This window comes from Aegilops tauschii, chromosome 1 (genome assembly GCF_002575655.3).
Source record: "Aegilops tauschii subsp. strangulata cultivar AL8/78 chromosome 1, Aet v6.0, whole genome shotgun sequence".
NCBI lineage: Eukaryota > Viridiplantae > Streptophyta > Magnoliopsida > Poales > Poaceae > Aegilops > Aegilops tauschii.
The window spans coordinates 49,527,210-49,552,081 of NC_053035.3; the positions used below are offsets into that span (position 1 = coordinate 49,527,210).

The 24,872-nt window shown below is 46.9% G+C and overlaps 1 pseudogene; it reads right to left on the bottom strand.

The window, feature by feature from the left end:
• Nucleotides 1-3,471: 3,471 nt before the first annotated feature.
• Nucleotides 3,472-4,616, bottom strand: LOC123494557 (L10-interacting MYB domain-containing protein-like; annotated as a pseudogene).
• Between the last annotated feature and the right edge of the window lie 20,256 nt (nucleotides 4,617-24,872).

The window sequence follows — 24,872 nt, forward strand, 5'->3', positions numbered from 1 at the left end:
AAAGGGCTCGGGTAAGAGATAACTGTTGGGGAACGTAGCAATAATTCAAAAATTTCCTACGTGTCACCAAGATCAATCTAGGAGATGCTATCAACGAGAGAGAGGGAGTGCATCTTCATACCCTTGAAGATCGCTAAGCGGAAGCGTTACAAGAACGCGGTTGATGGAGTCGTACTCGCGGCGATTCAAATCGTGGAAGATCAGATCTAGCGCCGAACGGACGGCGCCTCCGCGTTCAACACACGTACAGCCGGGGATGTCTCCTCCTTCTTGATCCAGCAAGGGGAGAGGAGAAGTTGAGGGAGAACTCCAGCAGCACGACGGCATGGTGGCAATGGAGCTCTTGGTTCTCCGGCAGAGCTTCGCTAAGCACTACGGAGGAGAAGGAGGAGGTGTATGAGGAGGGAGGGCTGCGCCAGGGAAGAGGTGCGGCTGCCGTCCCACCCCTCCACTATATATAGGGGCAAGGGGAGAGGGGGAGGCGCCCTAGGGTTTCCCCTAGGGGGCGGCGGCCAAGCAGATTGGATCCCCCTAGGGAAAATCCTAGGGAGACTTGCCCCCCCCCCAAGCCAATCAGGTGGAGGCTTGCCTCCCAAGTCAGGTGGAGGCGCCCCACCTCCCCAAGTAACGTGGAAAGGGTGTGGAGGGCGCACCACCCCTTAGTGGGCTGGTTTGCCCCTTCCCCTTTGGCCCATGAGGCCCTCCAACACTTGCTGGGGCTCCCGAAACACCTTTCGGTCATGCTGGCCATAGCCTGGTACCCCCGGAACACTTCCGGACTCCAATACCCTTCGTCCAATATATCGATCTTCACCGCCGGACCATTCCGGAACTCCTCGTGATGTCCGGGATCTCATCCGGGACTCCGAACAACCTTTGGTAACCACATACTATTTCCATAACAACTCTAGCGTCACCGAACCTTAAGTGTGTAGACCCTACGGGTTCGGGAACCATGCAGACATGACCGAGACACCTCTCCGGCCAATAACCAATAGCGGGATCTGGATACCCATATTGACTCCCACATGTTCCACGATGATCTCATCGGATGAACCACGATGTCGGGGATTCAATCAATTCCGTATACAATTCCCTTTGTCTATAGGTATGTTACTTGCCCGAGATTCGATCGTCGGTATCCCAATACCTCGTTCAATCTCGTTACCGGCAAGTCACTTTACTCGTTCTGTAACGCATGATCCCGTGGCTAACTCATTAGTCACATTGAGCTCATTATGATGATGCATTACCGAGTGGGCCCAGAGATACCTCTCCGTCATACGGAGTGACAAATCCCAGTCTCGATTCGTGCCAACCCAACAGACACTTTCGGAGATACCTGTAGTGCACCTTTATAGCCACTCAGTTACGTTGTGACGTTTGGTACACCCAAAACATTCCTACGGTATCCGGGAGTTGCACAATCTCATGGTCTAAGGAAATGATACTTGACATTAGAAAAGCTCTTAGCAAACGAACTACACGATCTTGTGCTATGCTTAGGATTGGGTCTTGTCCATCACATCATTCTCCTAATGATGTGATCCCGTTATCAATGACATCCAATGTCCATGGTCAGGAAACCATAACCATCTATTGATCAACGAGCTAGTCAACTAGAGGCTTACTAGGGACATGTTGTGGTCTATGTATTCACACATGTATTACGGTTTCCAGTTAATACAATTATAACATGAACAATAGACAATTATCATGAACAAGGAAATACAATAATAACCATTTTATTATTGCCTCTAGGGCATATTTCCAACAGTCTCCCACTTGCACTAGAGTCAATAATCTAGTTCACATCACCATGTGATTAACACTCAAAGTTCACATCGCCATGTGACTAAGGCTGTGTTTGGTTGAGCTGCGGATTCTGTAAAAGCTGCTGTGAGCTGTGAGTTGTGAAAAAGCTGCTGTGAACTTTCTGCTGTGGAAAAGCTGGAAGCCGTTTGGTTGAAACAACTGTGAAACTGTAGATTTGACTGTGAATGTTCTATGATGCCCCTTAGGCCATAGTGAAATATGTTAATTTCCTAGTTGACCGTAGAGCAGTGATACATATATGGTAGGCAATTGAACGTCCATTTTGCAAAGGAAAATTATGACAATTAAGATGACTCATAGGTAACACATATGCAATTTAACGATTATGGTTTGATGTTTCATATATCCAAACAGATAGATACACCATAATATTATTATGGAAGACGTGGAGCATAGAGAAAACACATATGGTTCACATGATGATGACCTTCATCGACATAACTAACTTATCTTGCCATGGCAAGACAAGCATCAGCTATCCTACTACGAATATTGTTCATGCTATCTTCGTTCTCCTCTTCTTCAACGGGATCCGCTTGTGTTGGTGCCACCTCCTTTCGTAGCACTGGAGGTACATACTCATCATCGGCATCACATTTATCAAAAACTTTGTCACTCAACTTGCTATCACGAATGAAATTATGCAATTCCATGCAAGGAATGATGATATGCTTCTGTGTACGAGGTGAGAAACTTGGGACCCCTTTCAAGATGCGCCATTTCTGCTTGAGTACCCCGAAAGCACGCTCAACAACATTTCGAAGGGATGAATGTGAAAAGTTAAACAACTCGTACTTCCCTTCAGGTGGACGATGACGGCGAAGACGAAATTCCGGCAGATGGTATGTACTCCCCTTAAAAGGAGCAAGGTATCCCGTTCGGTTTGGATACCCAGAGTCGACAAGATAGTATTTCCCTGAAAAAGAACACAAAGTTAGTGTCACACATAAGAATATAATTAATGATGACATCAGTTACTACATTATACCTTTGGGTGGTATAGGAAATGAAGGGAAGTGTGCTAATGCATGATTCAAGACCCTTGTATCATGTGCACAGCCCGGCCAACCCGCAACCACAAACGTAAACCTCATGTCAAAGTCACATACTGCAAGCACATTCTGAGATGTGAAACCATGTCGACATCTATGGTTAACCGCATCATCTGCAGGCACTGAAACTGGCACATGTGATCCATCTATGGCACCAATAGCGCCTTTGAAATGAGGCCAGAAACGCTCTTCCTTAATCTTTTCATGCTCATGCCTAAAAGTAGGATCTCTAGGTTTGATGTTATCTTTCGCTAATTTGCGAAACATAACAAAACTTCCTTAAACTTTGTATGAACTGTCCAAAGTGATCGTACAAAACGGTTCTCAGCTTGAGAAAATGATTGAGGGCCTCCAACAATCCATAAGAACATGGCCAGTGACTCAATTGATGAAACATTAGTGGTTGACATCAAACCATATGCAGAGACAAGCAAATCATGAAGTGCCATGAAAACATCATTGCCCATTCGAAACATTTTATAAAAGTATCTAGGTCGACCGTAACACTCCATGACCCATTGAAGTCCTGTTTGCTGAGGCACTCTGTATGTTTTGTTCAAGTATCGCTCAACATAGAGGTTACCTAGGTTACATGGTTTGTGAGAGGAGCGGATGATGCTTCAACACTTGAAGTTATCTTCTCCACTCCACTTTCTATTTTCTCGCATGTCTGCTTGTACAATCGTAAGAATGGACTCTTCTCTTCCTTCTCCTCATTTGCGTTAGAAGGTTGCTTGCGCTTCTTGCTTGGTTTTGGTTTCTTCGAAGATGCCAACTTCATTTCAGCACTACCATCGGGCTTCTTGAAAGGAACCGCATTATCATCACTTGATTCATCAGAAGATATATCTCCAGCACAAGAAGCACTAGCCCCAGTAACATGTACTTTGTCAAATATGATGTGCAAATCTTCAAGGTGCTTTGGTCCCCTTTTTTGAACTTCATATGATTGCATTTCTTTCCTGTACTCTCTTGGCATCTCTGAAATGGATTTTAATGTACAAGTGAGATAATGCAACCATATAGAACCATGCCAAATGAAAACAAAATGGCTAGTCCTACCTTGATATGTTCATCCCACCATTCTTTAGAGCAATCAACGGTTCTCTTCGCATCATCCCATCCAAGCCCAGTTGCTTCATTTTTCAACTCCATGAACCAAGTGTACTCATTTTTTATGGCATCCCACTTGTTTTTGAATTTATCCTTGGGATACTTCTTTCCCGTTCTAGCTTCCCATTTCTCCAAAACGTTTTCCCAACCCCTCTTGTTTAAATAACCTAATGGCCTATTCCCCTTTTCAATCTCTTCTCTCAATATTTCAATGAGTTTCTTGAGATGGGCATCATCCCACACCGCCTTCTCAGTCATACTTCAATAAAGCAATATGAGAAAAGCACGTATCAAGAATAATGCATTACATAATAGCAGCAAGTACTCAAATAGTATGTACAAGTAGCAAACATAATATCTATGTACAAGAAATTTTTGTGAATGTTGTTTGCTGTCTTTTTAGATGGCATGTCATGCAAGCTTATACATCACACAAAAAATAGGTATATCATGTTCAGCTTCTGTACATATCATGTATACAAGCAATTAAACATTACATAAATAAAATTGTGCAAAAAATTCAAAGGAAACCTAAACAGGGAGGGTGAGGAGGAAGGAGAGGGGGAGGGAGCAGGGAATTGCTGTAGATTTGACTATGAATTGTCTGGAATGATCCTATTTACATCCAATATACATCATCAATAGACAACAATATGACAAAGCAAAATAAATCCATCCTATTTCTACTTGTACAGGAGGTGGGAGGGGGATAGGGGAGTGGGAGGAAGGGGAGCAGCTACCTTTCAGAGTGGAGGTAGGAGCTCGCGTCGGGGCTGCGGGAGGCGTTGCTGGCGGCAGGGCGCGCGGAGGTGGAGGACGGAGCCCCTTGCTGGTCCGGTGGTCCTCGCGGGCTCTTGAGGCGGAGAGGTCCGGTGAGCAGTAGAGGAGGGAGGAGGTCGCGACGGGGAGGCGGCGCCAGCGGCTGGGCAGGCGGCGGTGGAGGGCCGGCGGCGGCTAGGAACCCTAGCTGCTGCTCGGGTCGATGGGGACTGGGAGAACGATGTGTTTGTTTTTACGAGGGGTGGCCTTCTGTGGTGCTGGATGACTCGCTCGGGAGGAATAGGCCCAATCGTTTTCCACTTACGAATGGCAAAGGTGGGTAAATACATTGAAACTCTCAGGGGACAGCTAAAAGTGCATTGCTGAAGTTGGGGGTTCACCTGCTTCGGAAAATACACTGCGGGGAAGCTGTAAAAGCAGATTCCGCTTCTCTGTTTTCCCCTTTGGTTAGCTTATAGCTTCCAAAAGCCAGAAGTTGGCTGTAGAAGTCCAACCAAACACAGCCTAATACCCAAGATTTTACTAGAGTCAATAATCTAGTTCACATCACCATGTGATTAACACTCAATGAGTTCTAGGGTTTGATCATGTTATGGTTACGAGAGAGGTTTTAGTCAACGAGTCTGCAACATTCAGATCCGTGTGTGCTTTACAAATCTCTATGTCATCTTGTAGATGCAGCTACCACGCGCTACTTGGAGCTGTTCCAAATAACTGCTCTACTATACGAATCCGGTTTACTACTCAGAGTCATCCGGATTAGTGTCAAAGTTTGCATCGTCATAACCCTTTACGACGAACTCTTTTACCACCTCCATAATCGAGAAAATTCCTTAGTCCACTAGTTACAAAGGATAAGTTCGACCGCTATCATGTGATCCATTCCTGGATCACTATTGTACCCCTTGACTAACTCATGGCAAGCCACACTTCAGGTGCGGTACACAGCATAGCATATTGTAGAGCCTACGTCTAAAGCATAGGGGACGACCTTCGTCCTCTCTCTCTCTTCTGCCGTGGTCAGGTCTTGAGTCTTACTCAATACTCACACCTTGTAACACAGCCAAGAACTCCTTCTTTGCTGATCGAACTCCTTCAAAATCTTGTCACGGTATGTATTCATTTGAAAGTACTATTAAGCGTTTTTGATCTATCCTTATAGATCTTGATGCTCAATGTTCAAGTAGCTTAATCCAGGTTTTCCATTGAAAAACACTTTTCAAATAACCCTGTATGCTTTCCAGAAATTCTACATCATTTCTGATCAACAATATGTTAACAACATATACTCATCAAAAATTCTATAGTGCTCCCACTCACTTCTTTGGAAATATAAGTTTCTCATAAACTTTGTATAAACCCAAAATCTTTGATCATCTCATCAAAGCATACATTCCATCTCCGAGATGCTTACTCCAGTCCTTAGAAGGATTGCTGGAGCTTTGCATAATTGTTTGCATATTTCAGGATTGAAAAAACCGTCTGGTTGTATCACATACAACCTTTCCTCAAGAAAATCGTCGAGGAAACAATGTTTTGACATCCTATCTGCAAGATTTCATAAATAATGCAGTAACTGCTAATATAATTCCAACAGACTCTTAGCATCGCTACGAGTGAGAAAGTCTCATCGTAGTCAACTCCTTGAACTTGTCGGAAAACATCTTAACGACAAGTCGAGCTTTCTTAATGGTGACACTTACCATCATTGTCCGTCTTCCTTTTAAAATCCATGTGTACCCAACAGCCTTACGACCATCAAGTAGTTCTTTCAAAGTCTATACTTTGTTTTCATACATGGATCCTCTTGGTTTTATGGCCTCAAGCCATTCGTCAGAATCTAGGCCCACCATCGCTTCTCCATAGCTCGTAGGTTCATTGTTGTCTAGCAACATGACTTCCAAGACAGGATTACGTACCACTCTAAAGTAGTACGCATCCTTGTCGTCCTATGAGGTTTGGTAGTGACTTGATCCGAAGTTTCATGATCACTATCATAAGCTTCCACTTCAATTGGTGTAGGTGCCACAGGAACAACTTCCTCTGCCCTGCTACACACTAGTTGAAGTCATGGTTCAATAACCTCATCAAGTCTCCACCATCCTCCCACTCAATTCTTTCAAGAGAAACTTTTCCTCGAGAAACGACCCGTTTCTAGAAACAATCACTTTTGCTTCCAGATCTGAAATAGGAGGTATACCCAACTGTTTTGGGTATTCTATGAAGATGCATTTATCCGCTTTGGGTTCAAGCTTATCAGCCTGAAACTTTTTCACATAAGCGTCGCAGCCCCAAACTTTTAAGAAACGACAGCTTAGGTTTCTCTAAACCATAGTTCATATGGTGTCGTCTCAACGGAATTGCGTGGTGCCCTATTTAAAGTGAATGCGGATGTCTCTAATGCCTAGCCCATAAACGATAGCGGTAATTCGATAAGAGACATCATGGTATGCACCATATCCAATAGGGTGTAGTTATGATGTTCGGACACACCATCACACTATGGTGTTCCAGGCGGTATTAATTGTGAAACACTTTCCACAATGTCTTAATTGTGTGCCAAACTCGTAACTCAGATATTCATCTCTATGATCATATCATAGACATTTTATCCTCTTGTCACGACGATCTTCAACTTCACTCTGAAATCACTTGAACCTTTCAATAATTCAGACTTGTGTTTCATCAAGTAAATACACTCAGCATCTACTCAAATCATCTGTGAAGTATGAACATAACGATATCCACTGCATGCCTCAGCACTCATTGGACTGCACACATCAAAATGTATTACTTCCAACAAGTTGCTTTCTTGTTCCATCTTACTGAAAACGAGGCCTTTCAGTCATCTTGCCCATGTGGTATGATTTGCATGTCTCAAGTGATTCAAAATCAAGTGAGTCCAAACGATCCATCTGCATGGAGTTTCTTCATGCATATATACCAATAGACATGGTTCGCATGTCTCAATCTTTTCAAAAACGAGTGAGTCCAAAGATCCATCTACATGGAGCTTCTTCATGCGTTTTATACCAATATGACTCAAATGGCAGTGCCACAAGTATGTGGTACTATCATTACTATTTTATATCTTTTGGCACGAACATGTGTATCACTACGATCGAGATTCATTTTAGGTGCAAGACCATTGAAGGTATTATTCAAATAAACAGAGTAACCATTATTCTCCTTAAATGAATTACCGTATTGCGATAAACATAATCCAATCATGTCTATGCTCAACGCAAACACCAAATAACAATTATTTAGGTTTAACACCAATCTCGATGGTAGAGGGAGCGTGCGATGTTTGATCACATCAACCTTGGAAACACTTCCAACACATATCGTCATCTCACCTTTAGTTAGTCTCCATTTATTCCATAGCTTTTATTTTGAGTTACCAACACTTAGCATCCGAACCGGTATCTAATACCCTGGTTCTACTAGGAGTACTAGTAAAGTACACATTAATATAATGTATATCCAATATACTTCTGTCGACCTTGCCTGACTTCTCATCTACTAAGTATCTAGGGTAGTTCTGCTTCAGTGACCGTTCCCCTCATTACAGAAGCACTTAGTCTCGGGTTTGGGTTCTACCTTGGGTTTCTTCACTAGAGCAGCAACTGATTTGCCGTTTCATGAAGTATCCCTTCTTGCCCTTGCCCTTCTTGAAACTAGTGGTTTTACCAACCATCAACAATTGATGCTCCTACTTGATTTCTACTTTCGCGGTGTCAAACATCGCGAATACCTCAAGGATCATCATATCTATCCCTGATATGTTATAGTTCATCACGAAGCTCTAGTAGCTTGGTGGCAGTGACTTTGGAGAACCATCACTATCTCATCTGGAAGACAACTCCCACTCGATTCAAGCGATTGTAGTACTCAGACAATCCGAGCACATGCTCAACGATTGAGCTTTTCTCCCTTAGTTTGTAGGCTTAAGAAACTTGTTAGAGGTCTCATACCTCTTGACGTGGGCACTAGTCTGAAATCCCAATTTCAATCTTTGGAACATCTCATATGTTCTGCGACGTTTCAAAAACGTCTTTGGCGCCTCAATTCTAAACCGTTAGCATTACGCACTGAACTATCGCGTAGTCATCAAAACGTGTATGTCAGATGTTCGCAACATCCACAAACCACGCTCGAGGTTCAGCACACCGAGCGGTGCATTAAGGACATAAGCCTTCTGTGCAGCAATGAGGACAATCCTCAGTTTACGGACCCAGTCCGCATAATTGCTACCATCAACTTTCAACTAAATTTTCTCTAGGAATATATCTTAGTAGAACTAAAGCGTAAGCTACGACATAATTTGCAAAGACCTTTTGACTATGTTCATGATAATTAAGTTCATCTGATTATTTAATGAACTTCCACTCAGATAGACATCCCTCTAGTCATCTAAGTGATACATGATCCGAGTCGACTAGGCCATGTCCGATCATCACGTGAGATGGACTAGTCATCATCGGTGAACATCTCCATGTTGATCGTATCTACTATACGACTCATGTTCGACCTTTCGGTCTCTTGTGTTCCGAGGCCATGTCTGTACATGCTAGGCTCGTCAAGTCAACCTAAGTGTTTCGCATGTGTAAATCTGGCTTACACCCGTTGTATGCGAACGTTAGAATCTATCACACCCGATCATCACGTGGTGCTTCGAAACAACGAACCTTCGCAACGGTGCACAGTTAGGGGGAACACATCTCTTGAAATTTTAGTGAGGGATCATGTTATTTATGCTACCGTCGTTCTAAGCAAATACGATGTAAACATGACAAACATCACATGCAAATCATAAAGTGACATGATATGGCCAATATCATCTTGCGCCTTTTGATCTCCATCTTCGAGGCGCGGCATGATCACCTTCGTCACCGGCATGACACCATAATCTCCATCATCATGATCTCCATCATCGTGTCTTCATGAAGTTGTCTCGCCAACTATTATTTCTACTACTATGGCTAATGGTTAGCAATAAAGTAAAGTAATTACATGGCGTTTTCATTGACACGCAGGTCATACAATAAATTAAGACAACTCCTATGGCTCCTGCCGGTTGTCATACTCATCGATATGCAAGTTGTGATTCCTATTACAAGAACATGATCAATCTCATACATCACATATATCATTCATCACATCCTTTTGGCCATATCACATCACATAGCATACCCTGCAAAAACAAGTTAGACGTCCTCTAATTGTTGTTGCATGTTTTACGTGGCTGCTATGGGTTTCTAGCAAGAACGTTTCTTACCTACGCAAAAGCCACAACGGTGATATGCCAATTGCTATTTACCCTTCATAAGGACCCTCTTCATCGAATCCGATCCGACTAAAGTGGGAGAGACAGACACCCGCTAGCGACCTTATGCATCAAGTGCATGTCAGTCGGTGGAACCTGTCTCACGTAAGAGTACGTGTAAGGTCGGTCCGGGCCGCTTCATCCCACAATGCCGCCGAATCAAGACAAGACTAGTAACGGTAAGCAAATTGAACAAATCATCGCCCACAACTACTTTGTGTTCTACTCGTGCATAGAATCTACGCATGGACCTAGTTCATGATGCCACTGTTGGGGAACGTAGCAATAATTCAAAATTTTCCTACGTGTCACCAAGATCAATCTAGGAGATGCTATCAACGAGAGAGAGGGAGTGCATCTTCATACCCTTGAAGATCGCTAAGCGGAAGCGTTACAAGAACGCGGTTGATGGAGTCGTACTCGCGGTGATTCCAATCGCGGAAGATCCGATCTAGCGCCGAACGGACGGCGCCTCCGCGTTCAACACACGTACAGCCCGGGGACGTCTCCTCCTTCTTGATCCAGCAAGGGGAGAGGAGAAGTTGAGGGAGAACTCCAGCAGCACGACGGCATGGTGGCAATGGAGCTCGTGGTTCTCCGGCAGAGCTTCGCTAAGCACTACGGAGGAGAAGGAGGAGGTGTATGAGGAGGGAGGGCTGCGCCAGGGAAGAGGTGCGGCTGCCCTCCCACCCCTCCACTATATATAGGGGCAAGGGGAGAGGGGGAGGCGCCCTAGGGTTTCCCCTAGGGGGCGGCGGCCAAGCAGATTGGATCTCCCTAGGGAAAATCCTAGGGAGACTTGCCCCCCAAGCCAAGCAGGTGGAGGCTTGCCTCCCAAGCCAGGTGGAGGCGCCCCACCTCCCCAAGTAACGTGGAAAGGGTGTGGGGGGCGCACCACCCCTTAGTGGGCTGGTTTTCCCCTTCCCCTTTGGCCCATGAGGCCCTCCAACACTTGCCGGGGCTCCCGAAACACCTTTCGGTCATGCTGGCCATAGCCTGGTACCCCCGGAACACTTCCGGACTCCAATACCCTTCGTCCAATATATCGATCTTCACCGCCGGACCATTCCGGAACTCCTCGTGATGTCCGGGATCTCATCCGGGACTCCGAACAACCTTCGGTAACCACATACTATTTCCCATAACAACTCTAGCATCACCGAACCTTAAGTGTGTAGACCCTACGGGTTCGGGAACCATGCAGACATGACCGAGACACCTCTCCGGCCAATAACCAATAGCGGGATCTGGATACCCATATTGGCTCCCACATGTTCCACGATGATCTCATCGGATGAACCACGATGTCGGGGATTCAATCAATCCCGTAAACAATTCCCTTTGTCTATCGGTATGTTACTTGCCCTAGATTCGATCGTCGGTATCCCAATACCTCGTTCAATCTCGTTACCGGCAAGTCATTTTACTCGTTCTGTAACGCATGATCCCGTGGCTAATTCATTAGTCACATTGAGCTCATTATGATGATGCATTACCGAGTGGGCCCAGAGATACCTCTCCGTCATACGGAGTGACAAATCCCAGTCTCGATTCGTGCCAACCCAACAGACACTTTCGGAGATACCTGTAGTGCACCTTTATAGCCACCCAGTTACGTTGTGACGTTTGGTACACCCAAAGCATTCCTACGGTATCCGGATAATTTCGTAACCATAACTTTCCCCCTTACTCCTCTTCTTAAAATCTCGGGACGAGATTTCTTGTAGTGGAGGAGAATTGTGACGCCCGGATAATTAGACTACGGTAATTCCTTGCTAATGATGCCACGTCACCTCTGTCACTGTAGTTAATCTCGGGTTAGTTCAAAACCGATTCAAATTTAAAATTGAATTAAAGTCAAACGGTAAAGATTTTCAAATATTAAAACTAAAATGTTGGGGTGTTGCCAAATAATGCATAGGTAATTATTGTGGAGAAACAACATTTTTATAAAAAGTTTAAATGCACTTAATGATTAAAACAGTAGGTAAAACTATTAAATAAATGCCTTTGATATTTTATAAAATCATAAACTATTTTATCTTGAGGTAAAACTTTTTAGGGTAGTGGGTTGTTTTGGAACACTAATTTGGAGCTATTGTCATATTTTACTAAACTAAGAATAAAGTGTAACTAAAATAAAACAGAAAAGGAAAAAGAATAAAAGAAAAGAAAACCAGAAAACAAAATAAAAGGAAGTAAAAGCCCCCTTGGCCAACCGGGCCAGACGGCCGGCCAGGCCTGCCCACACGGCCCACCCCACTCCCCCGGCCTACTTACCCCTCCCCCCGAAATCCTAGGCCTCACCCACTCTCTCCCCGATCCCCTTCTCCTCCCCATCTGGATCGGGCAACTGACCCCGAGCCCATCGCCCCACATCGCCGGCGCCCTTCCCACGCGCCCGTCGCCGTCGACTACCTCACCTCGCCGACCCCTCCACCGACGGACCCCCCCCCCTCGAGCATCGTAGCCGCCCTGGCTTCGCAGGACGCCGCACCGAGGACACTGCACCGCCTCGACGCCATTGTAGTCGCCATCGCCCCGCTCCACGCCGTCGCCCGGCCTCGTCGATGCCTCCCCGCCTCTCCCTCGCCGGCTCCAACACGCCATCGCCGCCCTCCTCTCCGTCGCCGGCGCTCCCCGTCCCCGTCGCCTGTGCGGCCTCGCCGGACATCCCCGAGCCCACTGCCGTTGCCCTACGACTGCCGGTGAGGCCCCGGCCTCTCCTTCACCCCCCCGTGCTCTCTGCTGCAGTTGCGTCCCACCGCGCTCGCGCCCCCCCTTGCCCCGCCGCTGGACTTGCTCCGGCCGCCACCGCGCGCCCGCGCGCGCCCGCGTTTGCCGCTGCGGCCCTCACCTCACACTGCTGCTAGTTTGTCTGCTGACGCGCTTACCCTCCACCGCGACCCTCCGCTCCCGCGTTGAGCTCTGGCAGCCCCCGAGCCGCGCTGCACCGCAGCGCTGCTGCTGCTGCTCACCACGGCCTCGCCCTGTCTGCGCCCCGACTCGCCTCCCGTCCTTGGCCTCGCGTGGCCGCGCCTGCCTACGCGCTGCCGCGCCCGTCGTCTCCCGCGGCCGGCCACCACCGCCGCTGCCTGCCGCCCGAGTACCGCCGGCACCAGCACCTCTGTGCGTGCGTGCACAGCCGCGGCCAGAGCCGGCTGTGTCACCGCCACATGGGGCCGGCCCTAATTAGTTTAGGGGCTAATTCCCCCTCTTAAAAAATGATGAAAACAAAACCCCCTTGAGTATGACTAGTGGGCCCCGCCCCAGAAAGTTTTTATAAAAAAAGAGGAATTAATAAAAATTAATAAATAAATAAAAATAAAAATAAAAATAAAAATAAAAATAAAAATAATTAATTAATTAAGTTAATTAACCCTGTTTAGATTAACCTAATTTAATTAATTAGTTTAATTAATAGTTAATTAATTAGTTAACCCTAATTACCCTAATCAGTCTATGACATGTGGGACCCACGTGTCAGATGACTGCTGACGTCAGCATGATGTCATGTTGATGTCATCGCAACACTGTTTTGGATAATGTTGAATTAAATAATTAATTAAAATTCAGAAAATGATTAAAACTTTAGAAAATCATATAAAATAAACTGTAGCTCAGATGAAAATACTTTCTACACGAAAGTTGCTCAGAACGACGAGACGAATCCGGATACGCAGCCCGTTCGTCCGCCACACATCCGTAGCATAGCAAACCTGTAACATTTCACCTCCGGTCCATCAGTCCAAAAACGCAAAACATCGGGAATACTTTCCCGGATGTTTCCCCCCTTCACCGGTATCACCTCATACCGCGTTAGAACACGTCTAACTCTGCCTGTTGTCCTGTTATGCACTTGCTTGCTATGTATTTACTGTTTCTCCCCCCTCTTCTCTTCGGTAGACCCCGTGACGATGCTGATGCCCCTGTGGTCGACTACGTCACCGACGACCCCTCTCTCTTGTCTGAGCAACCAGGTAAGCCCCCCCCTTGATCACCAGATATCGCCTATTCTTCTCTATACTGCTTGCATTAGAGTAGTGTAGCATGTTACTGCTTTCCGTTAATCCTATCCGATGCATAGCCTGTCATTGTTGCTACAATTGTTACCCTTACCTGCTATCCTACTGCTTAGTATAGGATGCTAGTGCTCCATCAGTGGCCCTACACTCTTGTCCGTCTGCCATGCTATATTATTGGGCCGTGATCACTTCGGGAGGTGATCACGGGTATATACTATATACATTATATACATGACACATGTGGTGACTAAAGTCGGGTCGGCTCGTTGAGTACCCGCAAGTGATTCTGATAAGGGGGCTGAAAGGACAGGTGGCTCCACCCCGGTAGAGGTGGGCCTGGGTTCCTGACGGCCCCCGACTGTTACTTTGTGGCGGAGCGACAGGGCAGGTTGAGGCCACCTAGGAGAGAGGTGGGCCTGGCCCTGGTCGGCGTTCGCAGTTACTTAACACGCTTAACGAGATCTTGGTATTTGATCTGAGTCTAGCCATTTGGTCTATACGCACTAACCATCTACGTGGGAGTAGTTATGGGTATCCCGACGTCGTGGTATCAGCCAAAACTCTTTTGACGTCAGCGACTGAGTGGCGCGCGCCGCATTGGACCGTAAGCTCGCGCTTGTATTAAGGGGGCTAGGTCTGCTTCCGGCCGCGTACGCAACGTGCAGGTGTGCATAGGGCGATGAGCCCAGGCCCCTGCGCGCATAGGTTTAGACCGGCGTGCTGACCTCTCTGTTGAGCCTAGGTGGGGCTGCGACGTGTTGATCTTATGAGGCCGGGCATGACCCAGAAAAGTGTGTCCGGCCAAATGGGATCGAGCGTGTTGGGTTATGTGGTGCACCCCTGCAGGGAAGTTTATCTATTCGAATAGCCGCGTCCCTCGGTAAAAGGACGACCCGGAGTTGTACCTTGACCTTATGACAACTAGAACTGGATACTTAATAAAACACACCCTTCCAAGTGCCAGATATAACTCGGTGATCGCTCTCTAATAGGGCGACGAGGAGGGGATCGCCGGGTAGGATTATGCTATACGATGCTACTTGGAGGACTTCAATCTACTCTCTTCTACATGCTGCAAGATGGAGGTTGCCAGAAGCGTAGTCTTCGACAGGATTAGCTATCCCCCTCTTATTCTGGCATTCTGTAGTACAGTCCACTGATATGGCCCTTTACACATATACCCATGCATATGTAGTGTAGCTCCTTGCTTGCGAGTACTTTGGATGAGTACTCACGGTTGCTTTTCTCCCTCTTTTCCCCTTTCTATACTTGGTTGTCGCAACCAGATGCTGGAGTCCAGGAGCTAGAGATCCCGAGGATGATTCTACATGGAGTTCGGCTTCGAGGAGTAGTTAGGAGGTCCCAGGCAGGAGGCCTTGCCTCTTCGATCGTTGCTACTTTAGTGCTAGCCTTCTTAAGGCAAACTTGTTTAACTTATGTCTGTACTCAGATATTGTTGCTTCCGCTGACTCGTCCGTGGTCGAGCACTTGTATTCGAGCCCTCGAGGCCCCTGGCTTGTATTATGATGCTTGTATGACTCATTTATGTTTTAGAGTTGTGTTGTGATATCTTCCCGTGAGTCCCTGATCTTGATCGTACACATTTGCGTGCATGATTAGTGTACGGTCATATCAGGGGCGTCACAAGTTGGTATCAGAGCCAACTGCCTGTAGGAATCCCCCTTCCACACGCCTTGGCCGAAGTCGAGTCTAGTCAGTGAAAACCGTTTTACTAACATGGCTGTGTGGCTTACGGGCCCACGTCGCCATTGGGTGGTCTTAGGCTCTTTTACTCCTTGTCTATACTCTGGGACTCTGATCTCTTTTCTACTCGGGTTAAATGAATTTTGCTAAATCTAACATTAGGATCTCGTTATCACTTTCACCCGGAGAGCCCCTGATCACTGATGATCGTCTGCTGCCCGTGAAGACCCTGAAGATACTCTCCGCTGATAACACGAGAACTTGTGTTCATCGCTTTTGCAATTCCCTTTCATCGATAAACTCCTATGGATAACCACGTATACTCGCCATTCATACAATATTTCCCAGTTGATCTTGTTATTACAAGATACCCCGAAATTCTCTCTGTTGTTCCGAGAATCCTTTGAGCTTACTGCCTTGCTGTTCCTTGTCACCTGAATACCCCTACGGATAATTCTCGCACTTACCGAGTATCCGGTCATCCCCAGTTGATTCAAGTATTCCACAATAGTCTTCAAAATACTATTCGATCTTCCGAAAATCCTCAGGAGCCTATTGCTCTTGAAATTCTTGTTTGCTTGCATTATGGTTAATCCCATAAGTCTCGTAATCTTATTGGCATCTCTTGTCATTATCATTTTGAGTCCGTTGATTCAATTTGTTGCGAATGCTCGCAATCCTCAATCATATCCTAGAATTCATTCTTCCAGCTTAGACGTCATTTTAAACGTGAGCTGGATCTCGACCAATCAAATTTGCCATCGATTGTACCCGTAAGTTTACTCGACTTATCCATCCCTAATCAGAGCATTGCTTCTGATCCCTTGTCTTGGAATTCATAATTCCTTTGCATTTGAGCTTTTGAGTTAGTCAGTTGTTTCTATAATCTGATCTCCTTGCATTCTTTCTTCCTCTGGTTGAGTACTGATGCTCACATCAGATCCCTTGTGGACCATCAGACCCTTTTGTCGGATTTTATCCGACAATGTCCTCCATATTAAATAAGCTTGTGAGATTTTCCTCGGATACATGATGCCTTTGGTAAATTGTATCCTCTGCTTTGTGAACCATGCTCTACTTTCGAGCTTGTATTATTTACTCCGAAGTTTGTGGTATATGTTCCTAAGATGCCCTGATCGGTTGAACCTACACCTTCCCTAATCCGTGTGAACCCGAAAGATTTCACGGGTCATACTTATCTGGTATTGCATCAGGTAAAAACTTTCGACAACTAATGTCATTATCAAAATATGAGAGGCGAATGGAAGGTTATGCATTGAAGAAGTGGGAGTCGACCTTGAACCTTTGTGTTCATGCCCATGGACACGATGTAGATCCTATCAGGGAAGCTTCTTATAATAATAGCTATTTCCCTGGTATAATATCATCTGGTGTCAGTGAATTGATCCTTTGCAATCGTGGTTCCGACCATGTTTCTCCTTGATTCCGTTTCTCGTGCAAGTTTGAGCACTTGTCTTCTGCAAATAAATACCCTAGTCCAACCTCTACCTTGATCTGCCGTCGAGTATTACCCCCTGGTATCTCGAGATTATCATGGAACTGCATAACTTCTTATGAGTTCTTCATCAAGTGCTACATTCTCACTGGTTCCAATTTTCCACGCGCTCTGGGTTATTAATCACGCAAAGACACCAATAACTGAACCGAGTCCGCACTACGGTTCAACAACTCTTAGTAATCTTCTTTAAGTACGAGTTTGTACCCGATCACGCCATTCCTAGCCTGTTTGGCTATATCATTATCTTGATGATTTTAACTGTGCTACCTGGTCCTTATTCCCGGAGCACCACTTTCGACGATGAGCTAAGCTTACGTCGATTTTCCTCGTCATATCGTTTCACCTCGAACAACAAACTTGACCCCGAGTTTGTGTAGTATCTGTGGCTCCAATAATCTTTTGTTGCATCAGTCCTTTTGCTTGATGCAGTCGCTGATCAATTGCTTCTTCGTGGATCCCCTCGACAACAAAATGTCGTGATCAGCACCAACATTTTGAGCTCTTCCAGGATATCAGTCGAAATTTAGGATGAGAAATACCATCCTTGCCCCTCGATGATTTGTGTTATCATCGGCAACGTTATTGCCCCCCTCCAATTCAGACTTGATCATGATATGGAGCTCTTTCCTATCTAGCTTATGTTATGTTCTACATTGAAGTATTACTGTCCTTCATGTCAAGGATATTGTGAGAATTTCTCCACCTCTTGAGAATTCTTGATATAGTAATACTTCTCGCCATCTCCATTTGTTTTATGATCCCCGTGTTGTTTCTAACCTGAATACCGACAATTGAACTATGATGTGCGACTTCAAAACTTCTAGCAACCCTATTGCTTTGAAGTTAATGGTCGATATTTCATTCTTAGACCATTGGTTATCGAATCACCGTTCTAACATTGATCATTCTACCTAAGCCCATATTCGGGTGCACCTTTCAACCAATGTTTAGTTGTGTATGTTTTCCTCGAGCATACCTCATTAAGTCATTCGATCTAGCTAATGTTATCTCCTTGTTCACATAGTTGTGGAAATCCATCTTTTGGAAATCTCAATGGATTGTCGCTGCGTCAATCAGTCACCTCCTCACCTCCCCTTGATTTAATGATGAACCCTTGTTCGGGACTCGCTTCCATAGTTCATCTCCCAAGAATCTTCGATGTCGTTTCGACAATTTGTGTTGCACCTTTTCTTCTTAGGCATCCTGAGTCTGAGTTATCCTGACACCAATCAGATCTGAATCTCGGTCAGATATGATGGTTGGAACATATTTCCAAGAGTTATAACATTGGCCTATTTATGACCTGGTAAGGTGATGTCATTCCTAACACACCTGGCCGGAGGACCTATTGTTATAGTTTTCTTTTTGGCAAGGTTAGTCATTCTTCCGTAAGGAAATTGTAAGACTTATTCTATAAGTTGTTTCCGATGGATCCTTTGTATCCAAAGTCTGACCTTTGCTTGAAGACCATGCCAATGTTATCTCGAAGCATGTCTGTGGTACTTCGATTTTCAATAAGAGCATTTGAAGAACAATGCAAAATTTTCTTTGTCCATTATCCAAACACCGTTGTATGGGTGATGTCATGAAATTTCTCTCACCTTACCTAAAGAGTTTTCTACATTATATCCTGTCCTGGATATCATGCTCTGCTTGTCCTTGGGAAGGATACACCCTTGAAATATGTGTTTAAACACATTTTCCTTTCCATTCTTCTGTTTAATCTGATAATCATATTTTCATTTCCATTGTTTGGTTTAACCTTTCTGGTGATCTATATGATCTAAGCAGTAATATTCTCCTGCTTATGTAAACACCTCGGTGTACAATTCTGTCAGCAAGACCCTGTTACTATTGTTGATGACATCCCGGTAGCCACCGATGGACGAGAACTTTGCCTTATGGTCCGCCTCATTTCAACGAGCAGGAAAATGGTTCTCTTCGTCCCTCGCCCTTGGTACCAACGTGTTGCCGACATAACTGACAGGGTACTCTCTGACATGCCTTGCTATCATGACCGTGCAACATGTCACTGCTCCTATAAAAAAAACCACATGGTGGGCCCATAACCCACAGTTCCATAGGATCGAAACCTGACTCTCCTGTGCACCCCCTGTTCCCAAATTTATTCATCGCGCGTGGCCTCGTATGTAATTCACGGACCACCTTCCTACTGATCTATACTGGCATCAGACATAATACTTATTCCGATTGCTTTGACCCTTTCACGCCCTATAACAGGCATCGAACGATTGCCTGCCCGCTCGAAACTTCCCAGGTTACCTCCTTATTTTGCTCTCGATATTTTCTTAAGTTTCGACTCGAGGGTTACTTTCCGCCACCTTCCTCGATGTTGTCGACCCGATAGTCAACCTTGTCGAGGCCCGTTCTCCCAGAATACCCACCCCTTTATTCTTTCGTAAGTATGATGGAGTTCCTGGAGAAAGGATGCCGAGTTCATCATGATGACTTGAAGCAGCGGAATGAAGACATCAACGTAATGGATCGTCCTCTTCGGGAAGAGCTGCCAAGAACAAGAAGACTCGCTAGAATTTCGTAACCATAACTTTCCCCCTTACTCCCCTTCTTAAAATCTCGGGACGAGATTTCTTGTAGTGGAGGAGAATTGTGACGCCCGGATAATTAGACTACGGTAATTCCTTGCTAATGATGCCATGTCACCTCTGTCACTGTAGTTAATCTCGGGTTAGTTCAAAACCGATTCAAATTTAAAATTGAATTAAAGTCGAACGGTAAAGATTTTCAAATATTAAAACTAAAATGTTGGGGTGTTGCCAAATAATGCATAGGTAATTATTGTGGAGAAACAAAATTTTTATAAAAAGTTTAAATGCACTTAAATGATTAAAACAGTAGGTAAAACTATTAAATAAATGCCTTTGATATTTTATAAAATCATAAACTATTTTATCTTGAGGTAAAACTTTTTAGGGTAGTGGGTTGTTTTGGAACACTAATTTGGAGCTATTGTCATATTTTACTAAACTAAGAATAAAGTGTAACTAAAATAAAACAGAAAAGGAAAAAGAATAAAAGAAAAGAAAACCAGAAAACAAAATAAAAGGAAGTAAAAGCCCCCTTGGCCAACCGGGCCAGACGGCCCAGCCGGCCGGCCAGGCCTGCCCACACGGCCCACCCCACTTCCCCGGCCTACTTACCCCTCCCCCCGAAACCCTAGGCCTCACCCACTCTCTCCCCGATCCCTTCTCCTCCCCATCTGGATCGGGCAACTGACCCCGAGCCCATCGCCCCACATCGTCGGCGCCCTTCCCACGCGCCCGTCGCCGTCGACCGCCTCACCTCGCCGACCCCTCCACCGACGGACCCCCCCCTCGAGCATCATAGCCGCCCTGGCTTCGCAGGACGCCGCACCGAGGACACTGCACCGCCCTGACGCCATTGTAGTCGCCATCGCCCCGCTCCACGCCGTCGCCCGGCCTCGTCGATGCCTCCCCGCCTCTCCCTCGCCGGCTCCAACACGCCATCGCCGCCCTCCTCTCCGTCGCCGGCGCTCCCCGTCCCCGTCGCCTGTGCGGCCTCGCCGGACCTCCCCGAGCCCACTGCCGTTGCCCTACGACCGCCGGTGAGGCCCCGGCCTCTCCTTCTCCCCCCCCCCCGCGCTCTCTGCTGCAGTTGCGTCCCACCGCGCTCGCGCCCCCTTGCCCCGCCGCTGAACTTGCTCCGGCCGCCACCGCGCGCCCGCGCGCGCCCGCGCCTGCCGCTGCGGCCCTCACCTCACACTGCTGCTAGTTTGTCTGCTGACGCGCTTACCCTCCACCGCGACCCTCCGCTCCCGCGTTGAGCTCTGGCAGCCCCCGAGCCGCGCTGCACCGCAGCGCTGCTGCTACTGCTCACCACGGCCTCGCCCCGTCTGCGCCCCGACTCGCCTCCCGTCCTTGGCCTCGCGTGGCCGCGCCTGCCTACGCGTGGCCGTGCCCGTCGTCTCCCGCGGCCGGCCACCACCGCCGCTGCCTGCCGCCCGAGTACCGCCGGCACCAGCGCCTCCGTGCGTGCGTGCACAGCCGCGGCCAGAGCCGGCTGTGTCACCGCCACATGGGGCCGGCCCTAATTAGTTTAGGGGCTAATTCCCCCTCTTAAAAAAATGATGAAAACAAAACCCCCTTGAGTATGACTAGTGGGCCCCGCCCCAGAAAGTTTTTATAAAAAAAGAGGAATTAATAAAAATGAATAAATAAATAAAAATAAAAATAAAAATAAAAATAAAAATAATTAATTAATTAAGTTAATTAACCCTGTTTAGATTAACCTAATTTAATTAATTAGTTTAATTAATAGTTAATTAATTAGTTAACCCTAATTACCCTAATCAGTCTATGACATGTGGGACCCACGTGTCAGATGACTGCTGACGTCAGCATGATGTCATGCTGATGTCATCGCAACACTGTTTTGGATAATGTTGAATTAAATAATTAATTAAAATTCAGAAAATGATTAAAACTTTAGAAAATCATATAAAATAAACCGTAGCTCAGATGAAAATACTTTCTACATGAAAGTTGCTCAGAACGACGAGACGAATCCGGATACGCAGCCCGTTCGTCCGCCACACATCCGTAGCATAGCAAACCTGTAACATTTCACCTCCGGTCCATTAGTCCGAGAATGCAAAACATCGGGAATACTTTCCCGGATGTTTCCCCCCTTCACCGGTATCACCTCATACCGCGTTAGAACACGTCTAGCTCTGCCTGTTGTCCTGTTATGCACTTGCTTGCTATGTATTTACTGTTTCTCCCCCCTCTTCTCTTCGGTAGACCCCGTGACGATGCTGATGCCCCTGTGGTCGACTACGTCACCGACGACCCCTCTCTCTTGTCTGAGCAACCAGGCAAGCCCCCCCTTGATCACCAGATATCGCCTATTCTTCTCTATACTGCTTGCATTAGAGTAGTGTAGCATGTTACTGCTTTCCGTTAATCCTATCCGATGCATAGCCTGTCATTGTTGCTACAATTGTTACCCTTACCTGCTATCCTACTGCTTAGTATAGGATGCTAGTGCTCCATCAGTGGCCCTACACTCTTGTCCGTCTGCCATGCTATACTACTGGGCCGTGATCACTTCGGGAGGTGATCACGGGTATATACTATATACATTATATACATGACACATGTGGTGACTAAAGTCGGGTCGGCTCGTTGAGTACCCGCAAGTGATTCTGATAAGGGGGCTGAAAGGACAGGTGGCTCCACCCCGGTAGAGGTGGGCCTGGGTTCCTGACGGCCCCCGACTGTTACTTTGTGGCAGAGCGACAGGGCAGGTTGAGGCCACCTAGGAGAGAGGTGGGCCTGGCCCTGGTCGGCGTTCGCAGTTACTTAACACGCTTAACGAGATCTTGGTATTTGATCTGAGTCTGGCCATTTGGTCTATACGCACTAACCATCTACGTGGGAGTAGTTATGGGTATCCCGACGTCGTGGTATCAGCCGAAGCTCTTTTGACGTCAGCGACTGAGTGGCGCGCGCCGCATTGGACCGTAAGCTCGCGCTTGTATTAAGGGGGCTAGGTCTGCTTCCCGCCGCGTACGCAACGTGCAGGTGTGCATAGGGCGATGGGCCCAGACCCCTGCGCGCATAGGTTTAGACCGGCGTGCTGACCTCTTTGTTGAGCCTAGGTGGGGCTGCGACGTGTTGATCTTATGAGGCCGGGCATGACCCAGAAAAGTGTGTCCGGCCAAATGGGATCGAGCGTGTTGGGTTATGTGGTGCACCCCTGCAGGGAAGTTTATCTATTCGAATAGCCGTGTCCCTCGGTAAAAGGACGACCCGGAGTTGTACCTTGACCTTATGAAAACTAGAACTGGATACTTAATAAAACACACCCTTCCAAGTGCCAGATATAACCCGGTGATCGCTCTCTAACAGGGCGACGAGGAGGGGATCGCCGGGTAGGATTATGCTATACGATGCTACTTGGAGGACTTCAATCTACTCTCTTCTACATGCTGCAAGATGGAGGTTGCCAGAAGCGTAGTCTTCGACAGGATTAGCTATCCCCCTCTTATTCTGGCATTCTGCAGTACAGTCCACTGATATGGCCCTTTACACATATACCCATGCATATGTAGTGTAGCTCCTTGCTTGCGAGTACTTTGGATGAGTACTCACGGTTGCTTTTCTCCCTCTTTTCCCCTTTCTATACTTGGTTATCGCAACCAGATGCTGGAGTCCAGGAGCTAGAGATCCCGAGGATGATTCTACATGGAGTTCGGCTTCGAGGAGTAGTTAGGAGGTCCCAGGCAGGAGGCCTTGCCTCTTCGATCGTTGCTACTTTTGTGCTAGCCTTCTTAAGGCAAACTTGTTTAACTTATGTCTGTACTCAGATATTGTTGCTTCCGCTGACTCGTCCGTGATCGAGCACTTGTATTCGAGAACTCGAGGCCCCTGGCTTGTATTATGATGCTTGTATGACTCATTTATGTTTTAGAGTTGTGTTGTGATATCTTCCCGTGAGTCCCTGATCTTGATCGTACACATTTGCGTGCATGATTAGTGTACGGTCATATCGGGGGCGTCACAGGATGCTAATCTCCGTTTGGAGCGGTGTGGAGGCACAATGCTCCCCAAGAAGCCACTAGGGCCACCGTAATCTCCTCACGCCCTCGCACAATGCAAGATGCCGTGATTCCACTAAGGGACCCTTGAGGGCGGTCACCAAACCCGTACAAATGGCAACCCTTGGGGGCGGTCACCGAACCCGTACACTTTGGCAACCCTTGGGGGCGGTCACCGGTACCCGTCAAATTGCTCGGGGCGATCTCCACAACCTAATTGGAGACCCCGACGCTTGCCCGGAGCTTTGCACCACAATGATTGAGCTCCGAACACCACCAACCGTCTAGGGCGCCCAAGCACCCAAGAGGAACAAGCTCAAGGGTACCAAGCACCCAAGAGTAATAAGCTTCTCAACTTGTAACTTCCACGTATCACCATGGAGAACTCAAACCGATGCACCAAATGCAATGGCAAGGGCACACGGAGTGCCCAAGTCCTTCTCTCCCAAATCCCACCGAAGCAACTAATGCTAGGGAGGAAAATGAGAGGAAGAACGAAGAAGAGAACACAAAGAACTCCAAGATCTAGATCCAAAGGGTTCCCCTCACATAGAGGAGAAAGTGATTGGTGGAAATGTGGATCTAGGTCTCCTCTCTCTTTTCCCCCAAAAACTAGCAAGAATCCATGGAGGGATTGAGAGTTAGCAAGCTTGAAGAAGGTCAACAATGGGGGAAGAACACGAGCTCAAGGGATAAGGTTGAATGGGGAAGAAGACCCCCTTTCATAGGGTCTCCCGAATCCAACCGTTATGTGCTCAGTCCGCGCACGAGCGGTAGTACCGGTCAGGGGAGAGGTACTACCGCCCGAGCGGCAGAACACAGAGAGCGGAGCAAAACAGAGGGCGAGGCAGAGCCGTGTGAGCGGTACTACCGCTGGAGCCAGCGGTACTACCGTTGGCCGCAGCGGTACTGCCGC